The sequence below is a fragment of the Heptranchias perlo genome, chromosome 3 (genome assembly GCF_035084215.1).
Source record: "Heptranchias perlo isolate sHepPer1 chromosome 3, sHepPer1.hap1, whole genome shotgun sequence".
In the NCBI taxonomy this organism is placed as follows: domain Eukaryota; kingdom Metazoa; phylum Chordata; class Chondrichthyes; order Hexanchiformes; family Hexanchidae; genus Heptranchias; species Heptranchias perlo.
Window position 1 is genome coordinate 10,298,563 of NC_090327.1, and position 25,540 is coordinate 10,324,102.

Here is a 25,540-nt window from a genome sequence, read left to right on the forward strand (position 1 = left end):
CCTTCTATGCTCTAACCATTCTATGATTCTATAGTTATATCTGATTTGTCCACTCATCTTTCCTCTTCTGGACTTCCTTCTTTAAGAAAGGTGAGAGAGAGAAACCAGGAAATTATAGACCTGTTAGTCTAACATCTGTTGTGGGGAAGTTAATGCAATCTATAATTAAGGACAGAGTGACTGAGCACTTGCAGAAATTTGAGCTGATTAGAGAGAGCCAACATGAATTTGTTAAGGGTAGGTCATGTCTAATGAACGTAATTGAATTTTTTGAGGAAGTAGCTAAAGTAGTAGGCAGGGGAATGTCCATGAATATAGTTTATATTGACTTCCAGAAGGCATTTGATAAGGTTCCACATAAGAGACTGTTAGCTAAAATTGAAGCTCATGAACTGAAGGCAAATTATTGACTTGGTTAGGAGATTGGTTAGGTGGCAGAAGACAGAGTAGGGATAATGGATATGTACTGGAATTGATATCTAAGGAAGGATATACTTGCCTTAGAGGCAGTGCAACGAAGGTTCAGTAGATTGATTCCTGGGATGAGAGGGTTGTCCTATGATGAGAGGTTGAGTAGAATGGGCCTATATTCTCTGGAGTTTAGAAGAATGAGAGGTGATCTCATTGAAACATGTAAGATTCTGAGAGGACTTGACAGGGTGGATGCTGAGAGGTTGTTTCCCTTGGCTGGAGAGTCTAGAACGAGGGAGCATAGTCTCAGGATGAGGGGTCGGCCATTTAAGGCTGAGATGAGGAGAAATTTCTTCACTCAGAGGGTTGTGAATATTTGGAATTCTCTACCCCAAAGAGCTGTGGATGCTGAGTCGTTGAGTATATTCTAGGCTGAGATAGATAGATTTTTGGACTCTAGGGGAATCAAGGGATATGGGGATTGGGCAGGATGGATCCACTGGCACAAAAGCCTAATGCGGTAGTGGCATTCACACCCACAGGAAGAGCCATCACTACAAGGTACCTGCAGACCAGCCGCCAGGAGATGGTGTAGGAATGTGACGGCCTTCCTTATGAAGGGGAAGTGTTGAACTTTTCACGGAGGAAAGCCTGGTCCAGTAAATGTAGATCTTGGGGTAAAAACATGTGTGTACATAATAGAAGAAAGAAAGAACGACTTGCATTTATAAGGCACCTTTCACGATCTCAGGAAGTCCCAAAACGCTTCACGACCAATTAAGTACTTTTAAACCTAGTCGCTGTTGTAATGTAGGAAACGCGGCAGCCAATTTGCGCACAGCAAGGTCCCACAAACAGCAATGTGATAATGACCAGATCATCTGTTTTTCATGATGTTGGTTGAGGGATAAATATTGGCCAGGACACCGGGGAAAACCTCCCCAGCTCTTCTTCGAAATAGTGCCATGGGATCTTTTATGTCCACCTGCGAGGGCAGACGGGGCCTCAGTTTAACGTCTCATCCGAAAGACGGCACCTCCGACAGTGCAGCACTCCCTCAGTACTGCACTGGGAGTGTCAGCCTAGGTTTTTGTGCTCAAGTCTCTGGAGAGGGACTTGAACCCACAACCTTCTGACTCAGAAAGTGAGAGTGCTACCCACTGAGCCACGTCTCCTCGGTTGCAGCTGTCTTGCTTGTCCTCCTCCAAAAGTAGGAGCACCACTGGAAGCCCCAAAGGAATTCCCATTCTGACCACAGTGCTTCCTACAAGTGAAGTAGCAGCAGAAAGCAGGAGAAGTGGTTGACAGTCAAAATCTTGCAATGTAAAACTGCAAGAAAAAGTAATCAACTCATGAAAATGCAGAACAAAAAGCAATATAAGGAAATAAAAACAATTGCTGAATTTCCAACTAACTGAGAAGTGTTACATACCTTTAAAAAGCCAACTCCTACAGGCGAGACCATCGAGACAGTCTAACGCTTGTTTCATATGGGCAAGCTGAACTATGAGTAAGGGGGCAGCCCAAAAGCTGTTAAATTGAGGTTAGGGACTCATTTACATCGGAATCAGAGGTTTAATGAGGCTTGCTGGAGTTGGCAGCACAGCTTTCAAAAAACTTAGAAATATGTTGCACTTTGAACAGCCACTACAGTTATACTAATTCATGTAAAGTGAACAGTGAATTGGAAAGGGATATGTCTGGAGAAACAACAACAACTTGCATTTATATAGCGCCTTTAACCATAGTAAAACATCCCAAGGCGCTTCACAGGAGCGTTTTCAAACCAAATTATTATATTAGTACATTCAAGGCTGAGATCGATTAGATTCCTGGACTCTAGAGGAATCAAGGGATATGGGGATCGGGCAGGAAAGTGGAGTTGAGGTCGAAGATCAGCCATGATCTGATTGAATGGCGGAGCAGGCTCGAGGGGCCGTATGGCCCACTCCTGCTCCTATTTCTTATGCTCTTGTGTAAAATTTGACACCAAGCTACGTAAGGAGATATTAGGACAGGTGACCAAAAGCTTGGTCAAAGAGGTAGGTTTTAAAGAGCAACTTAAAGGAGGAGAGAGATGTAGAGAGGTGGAGAGGTTTAGGGAGGGAATTCCAGAGCTTAGGGCCTGGACAGCTGAAGGCACGGCCGCCAATGGTGGAGCGATGAAAATCGAGGATGTGCTAGAGGCCAGAATTGGAGGAGCGCAGAGATCTCGGAGGGTTGTAGAGCTGGAGGACGTTACAGAGACAGGGAGGGGCGAGGCCATGGAGGGATTTGAAAACAAGGATATGAATTTTAAAATCAAGATGTTGCCAGACCGGGAGCCAATGTAGGTCAGCGAGCACAGGGGTGATGGGTGAACGGGACTTGGTGCGAGTTCGGACAGAGGTGAGAATGAGAGATACGGCAGAAGAGCAAGAACAAGAGGGAAATACTAAAAATGCTCCACACAAATGGAATGCATTCCTGCGGAATCAACAGAGATGCTCGGAGGGGAAATAGATGTGTACTTGGGAAATAAGGGGAGGGGCTCATATGGGGAAACCGAAAGACCTCAATATTAAGTCGGGGCGGGGTCGATTCATGCAGTGATGGGGGTGGGGGTGGGGGTCGTTCCTGGGCGGGCGACAAAGTCGGGTGCCGAGGCCCAGAGAGATTTTGATTCCCGGGCCTCTTTTAAATATTCAGGCTCGAGCTCTTCCCCGAACCCGGCAGGAATCGCTGCCTGGCCAGCGGGCAGGAGCGGGACTTTGGGTGGCTGGAAAGTGATGAGGAGGTGGGTGATCGCGATTGGGGGAAGGGGAAGTGAAGCCGCAGGGCCCAAGGTGGGGTCTCAAGGTTTCCCTGTGGGGCCCTGGGGCATCCTCCTGGCCCACGAGGATACTTACCACGCTGGGCCCTCGATCCAGCTCCCGGCAGCTTCGGCCTGGCGGGGAAGCTACCACAGCTCCCCGCTGCTCAGGCCTCAGGTTGAAATCATCGGAGCCCCGACCCTGCATATATAAACAGGACCCCGCAGTCGGGGTGGGGAAGAAGTGGGGAAGTTTCCCCCAGCTCCATTTGAACTGCCAAGCCCACCCCCCACCCCACCCCTCACTGCCTGGTTTCCGCCAGGCTGGGGGTCGGGGATGGTGAGGGGGGAAGTTAAGATCGAGGCAAAGAATTGCAAAAAGCTAGCAGAGTGATGTGCGGGCTGAATGGCCTACACCTGTTCCTACATTCTATGCTTAATTGGACTCGGGGGGGGGGGGGGGGGGAAGAGGGGGGGGGGAAGGGGGGGGGGAAGAGGGGGAAGAGGGGGGGGGGGAAGGGGGGGGGGGAAGAGGGGGGGGAGGGGGGAGGGGGGTGGGGGAGGGAGGGGGAGGGAGGGAGAGGGGGTGGGAGTGGGGGGGGGGGGGGAGAGGAGAGGGGGAGAGGGGGTGGAGGTGGGGGTGGGGGGGAGAGGGGGTGGAGGTGGGGGTGGGGGGGAGAGGGGGTGGAGGTGGGGGTGGGGGGGTGGGGGGGGAGAGGGGGGGGTGGGGTGGGGGGGGAGAGGGGGGGTGGGGGTGGGGGGGGAGAGGAGAGGGGGTGGGGGGGGAGGGGGTGGGGGGGGGAGGGAGAGGGGGTGGGGGTGGGGGGGTGGGGGGGGAGAGGAGAGGGTGGGGGGGGGGAGAGGAGAGGGAGGGGGAGGGGGAGGGGGGGAGGGGGGAGGGGGGGGAGAGGGGGGGGTGGGGGGGGGAGAGGGGGGGGTGGGGGGAGGGAGGGGAGAGGGGAGAGGGGGTGGGGGGGGAGGGGGGGAGGGGGTGGGGGGGGGAGGGGGAGGGGGGAGGGGGGGGGTGGGGGGAGGGGGGGGTGGGGGGAGGGAGGGGAGAGGGGAGAGAGGGTGGGGGGGGAGAGGGGGAGAGGGGGAGGGGGTGGGGGGGGGAGGGGGTGGGGGGGGGAGGGGGGGGAGAGGGGGGGTGGGGTGGGGGGGGGAGAGAGGGTGGGGGGGAGGGAGAGGAGAGGGGGGGGGAGAGGAGAGGGGGGGGGAGAGGAGAGGGGGTGGGGGGGGAGAGGAGAGGGGGTGGGGGGGGAGGGAGAGGGGGTGGGGGTGGGGGGGGGAGAGGAGAGGGGGGGAGGGAGAGGGAGAGGGGGTGGGGGGGGGAGAGGAGAGGGGGTGGGGGGAAGGAGAGGGGGTGGGGGGGGGGAGAGGAGAGGGGGTGGGGGGGGGAGAGGAGAGGGGGTGGGGGGGGGAGAGGTGGGGGTGGGGGGGGAGAGGTGGGGGTGGGGGGGGAGAGGAGAGGAGGGGGGGGAGGGGGTGGGGGGGGGGAGAGGAGAGGAGAGGGAGAGGGGGGGGGAGGGAGAGGGGGGGGGGAGGGAGAGGGAGGGGGGAGGGGGGGGGGAGGGAGAGGGGGGGGAGGGAGGGAGAGGGAGAGGGTGGGGGGAGGGGGAGGGGGTGGGGGTGGGGGGGGGGGAGAGGAGAGGGGGGGGAGAGGGGTGGGTGGGTGGGGGGGGGGGAGGTGGGGGGGAGGTGGGGGGGGGGGGAGAGGGAGAGGGGTGGGTGGGGGGGAGGGAGAGGGGTGGGTGGGGGGGAGGGGGGGAGAGGGGTGGGTGGGGGGGAGGGAGAGGGGTGGGTGGGGGGGAGGGGGGGAGAGGGGTGGGTGGGGGGGAGGGGGGGAGAGGGGTGGGTGGGGGGGAGGGGGGGAGAGGGGTGGGTGGGGGGGAGGGGGGGAGAGGGGTGGGTGGGGGGGAGGGGGGGAGAGGGAGAGGGGTGGGTGGGGGGGAGGTGGGGGGGGGGGAGAGGGAGAGGGGTGGGTGGGGGGGAGGTGGGGGGGGGGGAGAGGGAGAGGGGTGGGTGGGGGGGAGGTTGGGGGGGGGGGGGAGAGGGAGAGGGGTGGGTGGGGGAGGTGGGGAGGGAGGGAGGGGGTTATATTGAATAAGGCCCGAATCCAGGTGCGGGCATCGCAGTGTGCGATTAACCCACGCCCGGTGGTTCCACGCGACATTCGTGCTGCCTGGTCACTTACCTCATCCAAGTGAAGCAGTCATCAGGCCTTGTACCAGGTTCACACTTCTCACCAGCAAGGGGTGGGGGGCGGATATTGCGTGATTTGCTCGTACCGCTTAAAGGCACACTGCATCTCTTGTTTGCACGGGTCCGCGCGGAGTCTGAACGGAGACCAGACATCGCACACGTAAAACAGATGCAGGTCCCGTCCCTATGTTTACACACTGATGAGTTATGTTAAAACATTGAATTAAGATTGCGCACTACTAAATCCCACACCCTCCAATCTGCACTCCAGACCTCACCAATCTGCCGATCTGAGTTTGTACCAGGCCTGTGAGAGAGTGTGCACCAAGGTTATTTGCTTATGCGCTAGAGGCCTTGGTGCAAGAGGTGAACAGAAGGAGGGGCATCCTATATCCGCGAGGGAGGGGGGAGCGAGAGGCCCTCTGGACATATGCTCAAGAGGCAGTCGGGGCGAAGTCAATGTCAGGCGCATAGCACCACGAACATGGATGCAGTGCAGGAAGAAGTTCAATGCTTTGACACGAGTGGTCAAGGTGAGTGAGGTCAACTGTCAAGTGGCGTCTCCTACCAGTTACACCACTAGCCGCATCCACTGCTCCACACACTACACCCCCCATCGCCCACATACCAACAAACTCTTTCAATCAGTACTCAACCCTTTCAATCAGATGCTTCCTTTCACCCTCACACATTGCCACTGTTGCAAACCGCACATGCACATTTCACAGGTCACACACACTGGCAGCTATTCAACCATGACAGACATATCACCCAAACATCTTGCAGGACACTCACCGACACACTTCTCGCTTTCTTGCAGGAGAAGGTGGTGCATAACAGGAGGCAGCGAGTGGCAGTGGCATTTAGCCCCTCGAGCCTGTTCCGCCATTCAGTGAGATCATGGTCGATCTGTGACCTAACTCCATATACCCGCCTTAGTCCCATATCCCTTAATATCTTTGGTTCACAGAAATCTATCAATCTCAGATTTAAAATTAACAATTGAGCTAGCATCAGCTGCCGTTTGCAGAAGAGCATTCCAAACTTCTACCACCCTTTGCGTGTAGAAACATTTCCTAACTTCAGTCCAGCGAGTCCTGGCTCTAATTTTTAGGCTCTGTCCCCTAGTCCTAGTATTCAAGTATAGGAGATCTCCAAAAACAGGTACAAATGCATCAGCAGCCAGAAGCAATAATCCATCAACTAACCTGTAAATCCTGCATGGTCCCTTTAAATAGCACTGGTGGGGGAATCTCCAGGCCTTCCAAGACATGTCCAGGTGTTTGTGGTTAAGACAATGCCTTGAGTGGAGCATTAAGAGCCAAAGTGGTGTCTGTCACTTTAAATCAGCGTTGCACACTGATCTAACGCGCATTCTCCCTCCTTTACATGCTGCCGGCGTTCGTTATCTGCGGGTGCATGAAACCCTTTGCCAAGATGGCGTTTGGCGCACGTAACACTCGAAATGTGCACGCACATCCTAGGCACCATTTTGGAACTTCGGGAGGCCGCGTAGCACTGAGACAGTAGGCACTACGCGGCCAAATTTCTAGCCAAGGATGTTTTGCCATGAGTAATAATGATAACGCAAGGAATGACTGGATAAACCACAAGTGGTAAAATGATAAAGAACAAGCATTGCAATTATTATTGAAGTTATGATGTTAAAAGCCAATATGAGCACAATAATCAGCACAGAAGAAGTTCCAGGAACAAGAATAAGACATTGAGGTCCAAAAAGACGACAGGTGACACAAATTAGAATTTGTATGAGTTAGAAATAAGAAAGGAAATCAGGCAGAGCTTTTTCATCCAAATGTACAAACTTCTTGTGAAATCAGTTGTCAGGGAAGGCCATTGAAAGGGTTCAAAGAACAAGTCGTTTAATTTTGGAGAGAAGACTTTGAGGGATATGGTCAGGAAGTCAGTAGATGAGGTTGAGATCTAACCAGAATGGACAGGCTTGTTGGACCTAATGGCTTCTTTACTGTTCCTAAAATGTCTCCTGTTCTCAACTAGCCCTTCACTTTTTGAAAGAAAGCCTAAATAATTACTAACATGAAGAAACTTTTAAAGGGACTATGTATGTCACCATGGTTAGCCTAGAATAGAAAACAGACCATGAAGGCGGTGTTGGAAGAAAGAGATGGGATTACAATAAAGAGGAATGGCCAAGAACACATCGACAAATGGGATAGCGCAGATATAGACATCACTCTTAGGAAAATTACTACAGCATCGACAGGCAGAACATACTTCTCAGATCACACTGTTCCTATAATTGGTGACAAATGTAGCTTGTTACCTAACTACATTCTTGTAATTGGTACGGGATGTTGGATGGTGTGGCAAGATTGACAACTCGAGGTTTCTGGAGTGTGTTTTGTGTTTGTTTTTTCTGCAGGAGCGATAGTTATGTGAAGTGACATTATTATTGGTGCCCAAAATGAACAAGCAGTTCTGACCCTGGACAGCAATTCTACAGGAGTCAGAAGAGTTGAATGCTCTTTACTGACACTTGTCAATCTTGGCTCAGTGGGTATTGTTCTTGCCTCTGAGTCTGAAGGTTGTGGGTTCAATTCCCACTCAAGAGACTTGAGCACAAAATCTAGGCTGACACCTTAGTGTAGGATTTGGGGCGGGGGGGGAAGTGCTGCACTGTCGGAGGTGCCATCTTTTGGCTGATATGTTAAACTGCGGCCGTGTCTCAGATGGACACAAAAGATCCCATGGCACTATTTTGAAGAATAGCAGGGGAGTTCTCCCTGGTGTCCTGGCCAATATTTATCCCTCAACATCACTAGAACAGATTATCAGGTCATTATCACGTTGCTGTTTGTGCGAGCTTGCTGTGTGCAAATTGGTTCCCATGTGTCCTATGTTACAACAGTGACTACGCTTCAAAAGTACTTCATTGACTGTGAAGTACTTTGGGACGTTGTGAAAGGCAACTATATAAATGCAAGTTCTTTCTTTCATTCTTTGTATGTTCTCATAAGGAGTAGTGAATAACCACGTGTACAGTCACCGCTGATTGTAACGCAGTCAGTTAGCACAAAATGCAGATACTGCTTCTTAACCATTACTCATTGAATCACTGGCATCTTCTGAAGAAAATTTAAAAAAAAACATAATTGGACAAAATAAAAATGTTAAAATCCATTGCCCCTTGTAATTAAATACTGAAACCATTTAAATTGACAAACTGAACTGAATAGCAACTAAAGTGTTGAAACTTTTTAATGAACTTTCATCATCAGGCAGCAATGCATGTGGCTGCGAAACATATTAAACTAAACTGATCCTTAAAAACTACTGTCCCACCTTAGCTTACTAAATCCCTTACTCCACAGCTATGTAAGTATTGCAATAGATTGTAAACGGACAGAAAATAAGTTTAAAGCATATAGAGCATAGAAATTAGCGCCAATCGCCTTAAGTTAGGCAGTTGTGTTCCCTGGTGGCACATTAATGCCAAACTTTTCTGGAAAACTGATTAGGATACATCGTAGTGAGCATAGCAATGAATCAGAAGCGGCGCGGACAATGACTTGTATCTGCGGGGAGATGAGACCAACTTTCTCCACTCTATACAGTTTGGTGTCAGGGGTTTGTAGCTATTTAGAGGATAGAGGGTCTCCCGGCTTTTAATACATGAAGCTGCTACTTATTCAACTTATATTCCATGTAAATATAAACAATAACGGACAAATACAAATTTATATATATGTAGGTCTATCTACAAGATGCACTGCAGCAACTCACTAAGGTTTCTTCAGCAGCATCTCCCAAACCTGTAACCTCTACCACCCAGAAGGACAGAGGCAGCAGGCACATGGGAACAACACCACCTCCGAGTTCCCCTCCAAGTCACACACCATCCTGACTCGGAGATATATCGGCTGTTCCTTCATCATCGCTGGGTCAAAATCCTGGCACACCCTACCCAACAGGTCTGTGGGAGAACCTTCACCACACGGACTGCAGCGGTTCAAGAAGGCGGCTCACCACCACCTTCTCAAGGGCAATTAGGGAATGGGCAATAAATGCCGGCCTCGCCAGTGACACACATCTCCAGCACAAATAAAAAAAAGTGTGAAGCTCCCTTGAATAGGTATTTTCACACCTTCTGTTATAACTGCAGTCCTATGCGAAGCCATGGTTACAAAGTTCCCAGCTGGTTCATTTTCAATAGTTTAGAGCAGAGAAGGTTAAGGGGAGATTTAACAGAGGTGTTCAAAATTATGAGCGGCTTTGATAGAGTAAATAGGGAGAAACTGTTCCCACTAGCAGGAGGGTCGGTGACCAGAAGGGACAGATTTAAGATAATTGGCAAAAGAACTAATGGGGAGACGAGGAGAAATTTTTCTACGCAGCGAGTTGTTATGACCTGGAATGCACTGCCTGAAAGGGTGGTGGAAGCAGATTCAATAGTAACTTTCAAAAGAGGATTGGATATATATTTGAATAGGAAAAATTGCAGGGCTACGGGGAAAGGGCAGGGCTGTGGGGCTATTTGGATAGCTCTTTCACAGAGCCGGCACAGGCACGATGGACCGAATGGCCTCCTTCCGTACTGTATGAGTCTATGAATTTCAGCAGCGTCAGTGGTCCTGATGGCTGTCTTCCAGTACTAAATACCCGTCGGATACTGATGAGCAAACTGCAAACGTTTGAGATTATGAACCTGTTAACCTAATGAGCCATGGCCATTTTGATGTCCCCGGTACAGAATTACATTCGGTGGAGGTGCAATTGTGTTTAAAGAAAAAAGTAAATGCAAACTATAAAGTATAAAATGAGAGCTGGCTTCAGATAAACTAGAGACTGTCATTTGTGACAAATTAGTTTCAGCCCAAAGTTATCACCGCAATACCGAATGGGTGGGTGGGGAGGAGAGGCTGTGATCTTCAGATACAATCCATCATAAACTCTATTTTTGAACATAAAAGTGTTCACAAACCCATCTTGACTTGCCACAGATCAAATAAGGATATTCTCCAGATCTAAGTATTTGTGAGTAAACACATTGAGGGTCTAATTGCAACATTCCCTGCAATATTCCTCTGTAACCTCCTCCCACTGCATAACTCTGCTTTGGGAATCTTGCTGCATTTGGGTTTTGTTGGCCTGAATTCAAGAGTATTATCCCAAGGAAAGTGACGCATCAGTCAACTGTTTCCAATTTGCCTATGCTCCTTTTCCGATGTCACTCTTCAGCTGGCTACTCTTACGACCCTCTTCAGCTAACAGGCGACGGTGTGGGGGGGGGGCGGGTGACCGGGACTCTTGTTATCCCTCCGTGGCCTTTTCTTTTCAATTCTTGAGGCACTTAGGTGGAGGCTGAGGTTGCGGGATATCACCAAAGCTGAGACAAAATACAGTGGTTAGATGATGCTAAACTCGGATTCTAAACATTTGCAGACTTTAGGAGAAAGGGGAAGACTGAGGGAGGTTGGAAGTTCCACAATTCTGAGGTCATGAGAAAGAGTGAGTTCGAATCGGAGACCAGTGGAGATGACTTATGATGTTATATGGCAGAAGATCTGGAACTCACTGTGTGGGAAATAACCACAATAGCAAAAACCAGATATATTATTATCCTTGTACCATAATCAAAGCAGTTGAATTCATCCAAGTCACTTTGAGACCATTTGTACTTGTGCGGGTTAGAAGGATTTGAAAGCAGTGTGTTCTGCTGCAAGGCTCCAAGAACTGAACTCAGTGTGATATGTGAAATGTGAAGCAGGATTCAATACGAGCTGTTTGCCTACATAACAATAGTTAGTGCACGTCATTGTGCGAAGATTGCTTTCAGCTGTTTCGATGTAATAAGCCCCTGTATCGCGTAAACACCAACAATACTATATTGGAAGATACAATTTGATCGAACTAGGATCTGCATCAAGAGGCTAGGGGTTGCCAACCCTTCAGGATTGCTCTGGAGTCTCCAGGAATTAAAGATTAATCTCCTGGACACTGCTGCGAGCAAAACACCCTGGAGAAAAACCACAGGGGCATTAAAAAAAATAGTGTGGTTTTTTTTTTCCATTTTCTTTTAACATTTTTGTTTCATTGGTTATAAAAGTATTGGAGATGGGAAAAAAAGGGCTGTTTGACTGAGTGGGGTGGTAGGAGGCGGGAGGTCATGTGATGAAACCTCCAGGAATGGGTCCAACCAGAGTTGGCAACCCCGGACGGGGCGTCCACTAATATGAATCAGTAACAAGCTAGGCTTAAGGTGTTCATAATACAGCACCTCAGCTGCAAACCTGCCATTAGTTTTACTTCATTGCTTTGATTTTTTTTTTGAAGAAGTCGAATCGTTCTTTCAAGGAGGTTCTTTTTGCCGCAGTGTGAAATTGTTTACTGAGCACACGTTATCCGAATATCCTCAGTCAACCTCAGATTTAAAACATTTGTACTGCGAATCATCAGCAGCAGTTGTTGGCAGAAATCGAAGAGCAATAAGATTATGAGGAAAAAAAATTATTACAATCCAGCCAGAGTTCAGTTGAGCCACAATATTCAATAAATCATTACCTTCTGATTCACAGATGGTGTATCAGGAAGAATGATCAGGGCAGATAATGGTTCTCTGAGTGTAACATTTGCTTTTTGTCTTTTGTGCTTCTCCAGCATGAGAATGGGCCGACGGCCAAATGAAAACGAACCTTTCACAATGTGCCGATTACTGAACATTTCTCCCCCTGAACTTAAGACATTTCAGACTCTCCCTGTTGCCTCCAGGGACCGCCCTCACTGCTCTGTCCACTGAAGTGTTGATTGTCCATTTGTCTGTTCTTATTATACGACCACAGTGGAAAAAGTACCAACGTTTTTGGGCGGTGAATATGGAAAAAGGAGAAACAACTTTGAAACCATTTCGATATTTAAATACTTGAAGGGGAGAACATTTGCAGGGCTACGGGGAAAAAGCAGAGGAGTGGGACTAATTGGGTAGCTCTTCCAAAGAGCTGGCACAGGCACGATGGGCCGAACAGCTTCTTTCTGTGCTGTAAGATTCTCTGATTCTATGATATGCTATGAATGCCTTGAGTCGCTTTGCAGGAAATTTCCTCGGCAGTTTTCCTGAACAGAAGATCGGCACAAACCCTGGATAAACCACGTAAAGGGAGAGTTTTGCTTCCACTGAAGTCTGTTTTTATTTTTTTTCCCACTATCACTTTGGTTTTCACCAAACTTTGCGGCACTCTGCTGCTGACTTTTTCCCTACACCCCCAACAGTGTCACCAGCGGGTTTCCCAGTGACAATGCTCATACGTGAAAGCTTTTTGGAAGAGGACCAGTGGGGGGGATACTTAGGCAGGTTAAGCTGCACCAGAGGTGTTCATTGTGCACCTTCTTCGAGGCTTCTTCGACAGCACCTCCCAAACCCACGACCTCTACGACCTAGAAGGACAAGAGCAGCAGGCACATGGGAACACCACCACCTGCACGTTCCCCTCCAAGTCACACACCATCCCGACTTGGAAATATATCGCCGTTCCTTCATTGCCGCTGGGTCAAAATCCTGGAACTCCCCTCCTAACAGCACTGTGGGAGAACCGTCACCACATGGACTGCAGCGGTTCAAGAAGGCGGCTCACCACCACCTTCTCGAGGGCAATTAGGGATGGGCAATAAATGCCGGCCTCGCTAGCGACGCCCACATCCCGTGAACGAATAAAAAAAAAACCTGCCAATATGCGAACCTATGGATGATGGTGTGTACATCTTGCTTTGGCAGAGGATCAGTTGCTCTAACTCCCAAGGTAGGTTGTGACAGCAGACCTGATGGAACAGATATCGATGAAGTCACCATTATGCTGTATGGTTACTCAGAAGCCATGGGGTTGCATCTGGATTTACCAAGGAAGAAGATGCTGCCAAAGTCACAGTAAAAGAGGAGGTAGTTGAAATACCGGATGGGTTAAAAATTGATAAAGAGGAGGTACTAGAAACACTAGCTGTACTTAAAGTAAATAAATCACCCAGTCCAGATGGGATCCTAGGTTGCTGAGGGAAGTAAGGGTGGAAATTGCAGAGGTGCTGGTCATAATCTTCCAATCCTCCTTAGATACGGGGGTGGTGCCAGAGGACTGAAGAATTGCAAATGTTACACCCTTGTTCAAAAAAAGGTAGCTATAGGCCATTCAGTTTAACCTCGGTGGTGAGGAAGCTTTTAGAAATGATAATCCGGGACTAAATTAACCGTCACTTGGACAAGTGTGGATTAATAAAGGAAAGCCAGCATGGATTTGTTAAAGGCAAATCGAGTTTAACTAACTTGATTGAGTTTTTTGATGAGGTAACAGAAAGGGTTGATGAGGCCAATGTAGTTGATGTTGTGTATATGGACTTTCAAAAGGCGTTTGATAAAGTGCCACATAATAGGCTTGTCAGCAAAATTGAAGCCCATGGATTCAAAATTGGCTAAGTGACAGGAAACAGAGAGTAGTGGTGAACGGTTGATTTTTGGACTGGAGGGAGGTGTACAGTGGTGTTCTCCAGGAGTCGGTACTAGGACCACTGCTTTTTTTAATATATATTAATGACTTGGACTTGGGTGTACGGGGCACAATTTCAAAATTTGAAGATGACACAAAACTTGGAAGTGTAGTAAACAGTGAGGAGGACAGTGATAGACTTCAAGAGGACATAGACAGGCTGGTGGAACAGGCAGACACGTGGCAAATGAAATTTAACGCAGAGAAGTGCAAAGTGACATATTTTGGTGGGAAGAATGAGAAGAGGCAATACAAACTAAATGGTACAATTCTAAAGGGGGTGCAGAAACAGAGAGATCTGGGGGTATCTGTGGAAAAATCTTTGGAGGTGGCAGGACAGGTTGAGAAAGCGGTTAATAAAACCATACGGGATCCTGGGCTTTATAAATAAGAGGTACAGAATACAAAAGCGAGGAAGTTATGTTGATCCTTTATAAAACACTGGTTCGGCCACAACTGGAGTATTGTGTCCAATTCTGGGTACCGCACTTTAGGAAGGATGTGAAGGCCTTAGAGAGGGTGCAGAAAAGATTTACTAGAGTGGTTCCAGGGATGAGGGACTTCAGTTACGTGAATCGACTGGAGAAGCTGAATTGTTCTCCTTAGAGCAGAGATTGGTTGAGAGGAGATTTGATAGAAGTGTTCAAAACTAAGAAGGGTTTAAATGAAGTAAATAAAGAGAAACTGTTCCCATTGGCGGAAGGGTCGAGAAACAAAGGATACAAATTTAAGGTGATTGGCGAAAGAACCAAAGGCGACAGGAGAAAAGCTTTTTTATGCAGCGAGTAGTTATGATCTGGAATGTGCTGCCTGAAAGGGTGGTGGAAGCAGATTCAATTGTGACTGTCAAAAAGGAATTGGATAAATACTTGAAGGGAAAAAAATTTGCTGGGCTACGGGGAAAGGGCGGGGGAATGGGACTAACTGGACTGCTCTTCCAAAGAGCCGGCATGGGCTCGATGGGCTGAATGGCCTCCTTCTGTGCTGTAACCATTCTATGATTCTATGATAAGATCAGCTATGATCTTATTGAATGGCGGAGCAGGCTCGAGGGGCTGTATGGCCTACTCCTGCTCCTATTTCTTATGTTCTTATGTGTCCGTTCCATCACCCCCAGTGTATCCTAAGACTTCATCCTCTGTCCCTTCCCCTTCATCGTTTAAATGCTACCATTTAGTTACCCCGGAGGCACAGGGTCACACCCGTATACATGACAATAATACCCAGTACTATATCTCCAAGATCAATTCCAAGTTTTCCTCTACAAGACTCACCTGCCACTCCAACATCAAGACTGAAATTTCCTCCAGCTTATGCCAACAAAGCCAAAGGCTATCCCGTTCAGCTCCAGCCAGCACCTATGTGCCTCTGGCCTTGACTCTATCAGCCTGCCCAGTTGATATGTCTGGCTTCGTACAGAGGTGCAGAACTTTTGTTCAACACAAAGGTCAGCTTCCATCCCCATAACCGATGTGTTACATAAAATCATATAGAATGTACAACACAGAAACAGGCCATTCGGCCCAACTGGTCCATGCCAGTGTTTATGCTCCATGCGAGCCTCCTCCCACCCTACTTCATCTAACCCTATCAGCATATCCTTCTATTCCTTTCTCCCTCATGTACTTATCTAGCTTCCCCTTAAATGCATCTATGCTATTCGCCTCAACTACTCCTTGTGGTTGCGAGTTCCACATTCTAACCACTCTTTGGGTAAAGAAGTTTCTCCTGAATTCCCTACTGGATTTATTTGTGACTATCTTATATTTATGACCCCTAGTTCTGGTCTCTCCTGCAAGTGGAAACATCTTCTCAATGCCTACCCTATCAAACCCTTTCATAATCTTAAAGCCCTCTATAAGGTCACCCCTCAGTCTTCTCTTTTCTAGAGAAAAGAGATCCAGCCTATTCAATCTTTCCTGATAGGTATAACCTCTCAGTTCTGGTATCATCCCAGTAAATCTTTTTTGTACCTTCTCCAGTGTGTTTATATCCTTTCTATAATACCAGATCTGTACACAATACTCCAAATGTGGTCTAGCCAAGGTTCTATACAAATTTAATATAACTTCCCTGCTTTTCAGTTCCATCCCTCTAGAAATGAACCCCAGTGCTTGGTTTGCTTTTTTATGGCCTTATTAACCTGCGTCGCTACTTTTAGTGATTTGTATATTTCTACCCCCAGATCCCTCTGCTCCTCCACCCCATTTATTATCCAAGCAGTATATGGCCTCCTTATTCTTCCTCACACTTATCTATATTGAAATTTATTTGCCAATTGCAGGCCCATTCTGCAAGTTTATTAATGTCTTCCTATATATTGTCGCAGTCCTCTTCGGTATTAACTATACCCTCCCAATTTGGTGCCGTCCGCAAATTTTGAAATTGTACTTCCGATTCCCGAGTCCAAATCATTTATGTAAATGGTGAACAGCAGTGGTCCCAGCACCAATCCTTGTGGAACACCACTCTCCATGTGTTACTAAGACTCCGTTCTTTCACCACATTGCCCATCCCAATACCTAGTCCTCATTCACCCACTACCAAGACCCTAATCTGCACATTTATTACCTCAAGGCTTGACTTCTCCAATGCTCTTGTTACTGCTCTCCACCCTCCACAAAATAGAACTTGCTCAGATTGCTGTGGCCCACGTTCTCACCTATACAAAGTCCAGCACTCTCATCACCCTATCCTTGCCAATCTTCATTGACTCACTATTCCAGTGCATTTACGTAAAGATCCTCATCTTGGATGTCAGCCATGGCTCACTGGGTAGCACTCTCGCCTCTGAGTCAGAAGGTCGTGGGTTCAAGTCCCACTCTAGAGACCTTAGCACAAAATCTAGGCTGACACTCCAATGCCGTACTGAGGGGGTGCTGCACTGTCAGAGGTCTCGTTTTTCGGATGAGACGTTAAACCGAGTTCCCGTCTGCCCTCTCAGGTGGGCGTAAAAGATCCTGTGGAACTATTTCGAAGAAGAGCAGGGGAGTTCTCCCCGGTGTCCTGGCAAATATTGATCTCTGAACCAAACAGATTATCTGGTCATTATCACATTCCTGTTTGTGGAACCTTGATGTGTGTAAATTGGCTGCCGTGTTTCCTACATGACAACAGTGACTGCCCTTCAATACTACTTCATTGGCTGTAAAGCACTTTGGGATGTCCTGAGGTAGTGAATGGCCCTATATAAATGCAAGTTCTTGCTTTCTTTGCCCTTGTCTTTAAATCCCTCCATGTCCTCGCCTCACTTTACCTCAGTAATCTTTTTCAGCTGTAGGTTGCCACACCCGTCTCCATTACCATCTTAGTTCCATTCCATGCTATACCCGCTGCCACTCTTTCAGTTACTATGCTCAAACCCTCTGGAACTTCCCTCCCTCAACACTTTTGCCTAGCTCCCATCCTCCCTGCTTTTTAAAACCTAAAAAATCTTCCCTGTGTTTGCCCTCCTGTCTAACCTTTCACTTTCTTTTGGTGTTCATTTTTTGCCACCTGCCTTGCAAAGGAACATTGGAACAGGAGTAGGCCAATCAGCTACTCAAGCCTTATCCAACATTCAATTAGATCCTGGCTGATATGTACCTTAACTACATCTACCTGTCTTTGTTCCATATGCCTTGATACCCTTACCTTACAAATCGATCCTATCGATCTTCGACTTGAAAAATGTAATTGACTTCGCATCTACAGCCTTTTGAGGCTGGGAATTCCAGATTTCCGCTACCCATTGTGTGAAGAAGTGCTTCCTGATTTCACTCCCCAATGGTCTAGCTCTCTTGTTCTGGATTCCCCCACCAGAGGGAATAGTTTCTCTGTATCTAGCCTATCGAATCCCTTAATCATTTCAAATAAATCGAATATTAGATCACCCCTCAAGCCGTCTAAGCTCAGGGGAATACAAACCAAGTTCATGCAACAGGTCCTCATAATTTAACCCTTTAAACCCTAGTATCATTCTGGTGAATCTTTGCTGTATTCCTTCCAAGGCCAATATATCTTTCCTGAGGTTCGGTGCCCAAAACTGAACGCAGTGCTCCAGGTGGAGTCTGACCAAGGCTCTGTGCGACTGAAGTATCACTCTAAGCTGTCTCTTTGTAAGTGAGGACTGCTATAGGAATGTAAGTTGTTGTTCCAGGCACAAACCTTTTAATTATTGAAAGCTGGTGCTACAACTGTGAAGGTCAGGTCCAGTAGAAGACTCCTGCTTATAAACAAATAGGCAAAATTGAGAGCATAAAAGATGGAGGCAACAATACAGCTCCCCTGTCATCTTTATAGTAACCAAGCTTGTAAATAGCTTGACAAAGTATGAGCTTATAATACATGGCAGGGAGTGGATTTTTATGCAGTTCATGATCAAAAATACCCTGGTACTCTCAGGCCCTGAATCATAAAAGCCATATCATATGACAGCCTATGTCATGGGCCACTGGTTTAATGAAGACACCCACAGCATTAAACAAACTGACTGCCATCAACACTACTTATGAAAATATTTTTAAAATCACTCTCCTTTAGCTAGTGTAAATAACACTACACGGCTGTGAAGGATTTAAGACAGTAATACAATCTTGAACGTAAAGGGCTCAAGATTCAGTGTCATGTTTTGTAACCTGGCATCTTGACCTCTTGATTAATTTATTGTCTTGTGTTTAATTCTCAGTCAATAGTGCCCTTAATTTACTACAACTGGACTCTGAAACCACGAGAAAACAGTTTTAGTATAAAGTTGGTGCTAGCTTTGCACTTACTTTACTCAGGAAGCAGGCACACTCAGACTGACTCCTTGCTGGATTGAATCACTCTAGACTCATCCAGGTGTAGAAACAGGGTCGATATTGCAATGCTGGGTGCTTATGAGAGAATTACATAGAATTTACAGCACAGAAACAGGCCATTCGGCCCAACAGGCCTGTGCTAGTGTTTATGCTCCACACGAGCCTCCTCCCACCCTATCACCATATCCTTCTATTCCTTTCTCCCTCATGTGTTTATCTGGCTTCCCCTTAAATGCATCTACGCTATTCGCCTCAACTACCCCTTGTGGTAGCGCATTCCAAATTCTAACCATTCTCTAAGTAAAGAAGTTTCTCCTGAATTCCTCATTGGATTTCTTAGTGACTATCTTATATTTATGGCCCCTAGTTTTGGACTCCTAACATTTTTTAAAACTCCCTGGTTTTAGAATCGGGCTCACTTACTCTTAGTTGATAGATTGTGAGCCCCCTCTGCTGGCTAACACATTGTTATTATGCAGCGGGGCAGGATTCATGAGTGCTGTTTGAGAAGTAGGCTGGATGTGGACAATTACCACCAGTAAGTGTGATTCGATGCTTCTGTGTTCTGATATTGAAAGCTAGTCAGGTGAATCTTCATAAGCAGCAGTGGTTCTATAAGGCTGACTTTAGAAGCCATATGTAAAAATGATTAGATTCAGAGGCATCACGTGACGATCTATGTTGTGTCTCTTAATGCGCCATGAAGAAAAGTGCATTATGTGTTATTATATCATTCAAGAAGGTAATACCAGAAAATCCCAGGACACTTACAAAGTGTAATATTTCTTTACACAGTAACAGTATTAAAAAAAATTCCATATCAATATTTTTGCAGCAACACTGATTTAAAAAAAACAGTGCGAGTTACTCAGAAAAAGAGCATGGCACTCAAATAGTGCACCTTACTCATAATACAGAACGAGTTACTCACACTGTGAAAATCACCCAAACACGGGGATGGAATTTCCTGTGCCTTTGCACTCAGAGACACGTGTAATCGGGGCGTAAAGCAAATTCCCGGTGTTAAAGATCAAGGAAACTTTGGGGGCAAGTGCGTTACGCACATAATTATGCTGCGCCTGAATTTCCTCGCTCTTTTACGCCCACTATCGATCCCTGCACCCGAATGCGTCTCGGCTCATTATAATGGCTGCGCCCCCAGCTCACGCGAATTTCCTGCAATTTCGCTGGTTCAAAATGGGTGTTAAGTTAAGCCCAGGATATTAGGCACAGCAGGAAACTGGTGTATAATTGTGATTTCTTTTTTTGAGGAATTTAAAAAAAAAAAAAAATTCTCACTGGGCCCTGCCTTGTGTTTTCTGTTTCTTTGAATACATTTTTATGGCATCAGTATATTAAAAAATTGAAAAGCTTTCCCAGATTACACATTCTTAAACATGCTGAGGTAGAGTTATTGCCATGGGCGCAATCGGGAAAATGGGCCCGAAATTGCGTTGGTTAGGTTACAGTTCAAGTTTCCGCTAAAATTCATTTGCATGATCGCAAACGTAAAATCTTCCCTGAACCAGTGCAATCGGGCAGTGTAATAGAACGGAATCATTTCTTTTTTTTCCTTTCCATTAAAAAGTATTCCTTGATGTATTTACCAGTTGTAACCTGCCGCAGTTTTATTAATACAGCTGAAAATGGGTTTATCATCAAAACAAAGCATTTTTAATAAGGATGTCCAGTCCTCCACCTGTGAATAACCAGATTTAAAATCACTGAAAATTCAGAGGCATCACGTGACGATCTATGTTGTGTCTGTTAATGCGCCATGAAGAAAAGTGCATTATGTGTTATTATATCATTCAAGAAGGTAATACCAGAAAATCCCAGGACACTTACAAAGTGTAATATACTGAACCATTTAATAGTTTCATTGGTGTACACTAGTCAGTTTCTTAGCAAATTAAATATTTTTTGATATGAAAAAACTTTTAAAACGTGTCTACTGGTGCCTGGGTGTCTAAGAAAATGAGCCCATTTGAAGAGCCTTCCCGGACCAGTGCAATCGGCGGTATCTCGCAGTGTCGACCCGGGGGCGGGGCCAGTTTTGCGGACTGGGCCTGGGCCGGGCTTGAACCAACGTAAAAGATGGTGGAAAACACGAGCGTAAGCGGTTTTGGGCGTAGCTCACGTTTAAAAGTCCCCGATCTTTTGTGCTGATTCCGCTCGGGTTGCGCTGATATTACTGGCATAAACAAGCTGAAACGCAATCCTACTGTGCATGAACGATAGTTAAATGGCTTGAAACTTTAAATTCCATACTTAAGGGGTGAGTTTCTCGCCTTGCTCGGGGCCCCGATTGTTTACACTGATTTCCACATGTTTACGCTTATTTTTATGTTCTGTCGTATGTTAACAACTTTGGCATTGAAATGTGGGTGTAAATGGATATTGACCCACCAATGCGCGTAATTTCAGGTGCAACTTCTTGATTTTGCCCCCACAGGAAATTCAACTCCCTGCTGAGACTTACCCTGAGATAGAGTGAGCTACTCAACAACAACAGCAACAATGACAACAACAACTTGCATTGATATAGTGCCTTTAACGTAATAAAATGTCCCAATGCGCTTCAGAGGAGCGTCATCAAACAAAATTTGACGCCGAGTCACCTAAGGCAATATTAGAATAGGTGACTGGTCCAACAGGTAGGTTTTCTTCCTTACAAGAGTAAGGAAATCTTACTACAATTGTACGGGGCTTTGGTGAGACCACGCCTGGAGTACTTTGTACAGTTTTGGTCTCTTTAACTAAGGAAGGATATACTTGCCTTAGAGGTGGTCCAATGAAGGTTCACTAGATTAATTCCTGGGATGAGAGGGTTGTCCTATGAGGAGAGATTGAGTAGAATGGGCCTATACTCTCTGGAGTTTAGAAGAATGAGAGGTGATCTCATTGAAACATGTAAGATTCTGAGGGGGTTTGACAGGGTTGATGCTGAGAGGTTGTTTCCTCTGGCTGGAGATTCTAGAGCTAGGGGGCATAATCACAGGATGAGGGGTTGGCCATTTAAGACTGAGATGAGGAGGAATTTCTTTACTCAGAGGGTTGTGAATCTTTGGAATTCTCTACCCCAGAGGGCTGTGGATGCTGAGTCGTTGAGTATATTCAAGACTGTGATCGATAGGTTTTTGGGAATCAAGGGATATGGGGATCGGGCAGGTAAGTGGAGTTGAGGTCGAAGGTCAGCCTTGATCTTATTGAATGGCGGAGCAGGCTCGAGCGGCCGTATGGCCTACTCTTCTTCCTATTTCTTATGTTTAAGGAGTGTATTAAAGGGGGAGAGAAAGGTAGGGAGGCAGAGAGGTTTAGGGATGGAATTCCAGAGCTTAGGGCCTACGCAGCTGAAGGCACGGCCATTAATGTTGGAGCGATTAAAATCAGGGATGCGCTAGAAGCAAGAATTGGAGGAGTTTTTTTTATACTCGTTCATGGGATGTGGGCGTCGCTGGCGAGGCCGGCATTTATTGCCCATCCCTAATTGCCCTTGAGAAGGTGGTGGTGAGCCGCCTTCTTAAACCGCTGAAGTCCGTGTGGTGACGGTTCTCCCACAGTGCTGTTAGGAAGGGAGTTCCAGGATTTTGACCCAGCGACGATGAAGGAACGGCGATATATTTCCAAGTCGGGATGGTGTGTGACTTGGAGGGGAACGTGCAGGTGGTGTTGTTCCCATGTGCCTGCTGCCCTTGTCCTTCTAGGTGGTAGAGGTCGTGGGTTTGGGAGGTGATGTCGCAGAAGCCTTGGTGAGTTGCTGCAGTGCATCCCGTGGATGGTGCACACTGCAGCCACTGTGCGCCGGTGGTGAAAGGAGTGAATGTTTAGGGTGGTGGATGGGGTGCCAATCAAGCGGGCTGCTTTGTCCTGGATGGTGTCGAGCTTCTTGAGTGTTGTTGGAGCTGCACTCATCCAAGCAAGTGGAGAGTATTCCATCACACTCCTGATTTGTGCCTTGTAGATGGTGGAAAGGCTTTGGGGAGTCGGGAGGTGAGTCACTCGCCGCAGAATACCCAGCCTCTGACCTGCTCTTGTAGCCACAGTATTTATATGGCTGGTCCAGTTAAGTTTCTGGTCAATGGTGACCCCCAGGATGTTGATGGTGGGGGATTCGGCAATGGTAATGCCGTTGAATGTCAAGAGAAGGTGGTTAGACTCTTTCTTGTTGGAGATGGTCATTGCCTGGCACTTGTCTGGCACGAATGTTACTAGCCATTTATGAGCCCAAGCCTGGATGTTGTCCAGGTCTTGGTGCATGCGGGCATGGACTGCTTCATTATCTGAGGGGTTGCAAATGGAACTGAACACTGTGCAATCATCAGCGAATAATCCCATTTCTGACCTTATGATGGAGGGAAGGTCATTGATGAAGCAGCTGAAGATGGTTGGGCCTAAGGACACTGCCCTGAGGAACTCCTGCAGCAAAGCCCTGGGGCTGAGATGATTGGCCTCCAACAACCACTACCATCTTCCTTTGTGCTAGGTACGACTCCAGCCACTGGAGTGCAGAGATCTCAGAGGTTTGTAGGGCTGGAGGAGGTTACGGAGATAGGGAGTTGCGAGGCCATGGAGGGATTTGAAAACAAGGATGAGAATTTTAAAATTAAAGCGTTGCCAGATGTAAGTCAGCGAGCACAGGGGTGACGGTGAACAGGACTTGGTGCGAGTTAGGATACAGGCAACAAGATTTTGGATGAGCTCAAGTTTATGGAGGGTGGAAGTTGGGAGGCCAGCCAGGAAAATATTGGAATAGTCGAGTCTAGAGGTAAAAAAGGCACGGATGAGGGTTTCAGCAGCAGATGAGTTGAGACGGGATGGAGACGGGTGATGTGACGGAGGTGGATGTAGGCGTTCTTGGTGATGGAGTGGACATGTGACCGGAAGCTCATCTCGGGTTAAAGAGGACGCCAAAGATGCGAACTGGTTCAGTCTCAGACAGTAGCCAGGGAGAGGGATGGAGTCTGTGACTAGGGAATGGAGTTTGTGGAGTGGACCGACGATAATGGCTTCCCCTTAAACACATCTATGCCATTTGCCTCAAATGCTCCTTATGGTAGCAAGTTCCACGTTCTTACCACGATTTGGGTAAAGAAGTTTCTCCTGTATTCCCTATTGGATTTATTAGCGATTATTTTATATTTATGATCTCTAGTGTAAATGTATCTTGTGTGCATGTCCGGTGCATCAATTTTTCATGTTCCTTGATCTGGTATTATTTGTAGTTTGACCTCATCCTCCTCCATGGTTAGTAAAGTTATGGAACGTTACAGGGTATGGTAGCCTAAAGGTTATGGTATTGGACTAGCAACTCAGAGGTCCTGAGTTCATGTATGTATGTCATCCATGCCTCCTGCTTCCGTGCCCCAGCTGCTGGTTGTACCTTGACCAGGGCTCTGTATCGTGACGGACCAAGGACCTGGTAGCCTAATGGTTATTGTACTGGACTAGCAGCACAGAGGTAGAAAGCTGAAATCTCACCTTGGCAAATTGTGAAATTGAATTCAATAAATCTGGTAATTTGTGCTCTGGCACCAGATAAAACGACCATGAAAGCTATTTTTTTTGTTGTACAAACCCAGCCGATTGACCAATGTCCTTCAGGAAAGGGATCTGCCATCCTGGTGTGGCTTACACATGGTTGACTCTTAATGCCCCCAGGGGAGCTAGGGAGGGGCAATAAAGGATGGGCCTTGGCAGTGTCATCCATGTCCCAAGAAACAAATTAAAAAATAAACATGTAGCAAACGGACAATAATCCTGGAGATGTGTGGACTCTAGTTTGATATTCCCCCGATGAGTCCAGATATCTGAAGTGCTGCTTCTAGATGCCAATGGTATAATCAATCATTATATCCGTCTTTCAGATGAGACATTAAACTGAGGCCACATCTGCCCTCTCCGGTGGACTTAAAAGATCCCATGGTACTATTTCGAAGAAAAGCAGGGGAGTTCTCCCCGGTGTCCTGACCCCTTAACCAACATCACCAAAACAGATTATCTGGTCATTATCGCATTGCTGTTTGTGGGACCTTGCTGTCCGCAAATTGGCTGCTGCATTTCCCACAGTGACTACATTTCAAAAGTACTTCATTGGATGTAAAGCACTTTTGGAACGTTGTGAGGTCGTGAAAGGCACTATATAAATGCAAGTCTTTCTTTCTTTCGTGCTGGTTGGGGAGGACTGGTTGTATTGCCACTCAGGTACTGTCCGTGGCTGCTGCAGGAGCACCATTAGCCAGGGTTGAAGAGGGAAACCTCTGTACTTTTAGAAAGTCAACAGTATGCTAGAATTGAGTTGCCCTGTCATGCTGCTGTTACTGATCAGTTGGAAAGGCGATTAAGGTGTTGGTGCTAATGGAAAATCCCGACCATTCATTCACAATTTATCTCATTTGCTGTTTGTGGGACCTTGCTATGTGCAAATTGGCTGCTGTGTTTGCCTACAAAATAGAGATTACACTTCAAAACCAATTCATTGGCTGTGATACTTGCATTCTGTCAAACAACTGTGCTAGACTTATCTGAAGGTGAAGGATGGCTCTGACTACGTAACAGGTACAATTTCTTTTGCCTTTCTTCCTTTTAAGTGCATCAGCAGTGATAAAGCTTGTACCAAATAATATATATTTCCTCTCTCCAGTAGCTACTTCACGTGGAGTTTTAACCACTGGCAGTAACTTTGAACCCACAGCAGAAAATGTAATGAGTTGAGCTGTAACACGGAGAGTAATATTTTCTATCTGGCACTGACTTGCTATAAAATGACTGAAACTCAGAGCCAAATCATTAATATTTTGTAAAATTCGTTTTTACAAAATTACAAACCTTTTACAAAATAGTTA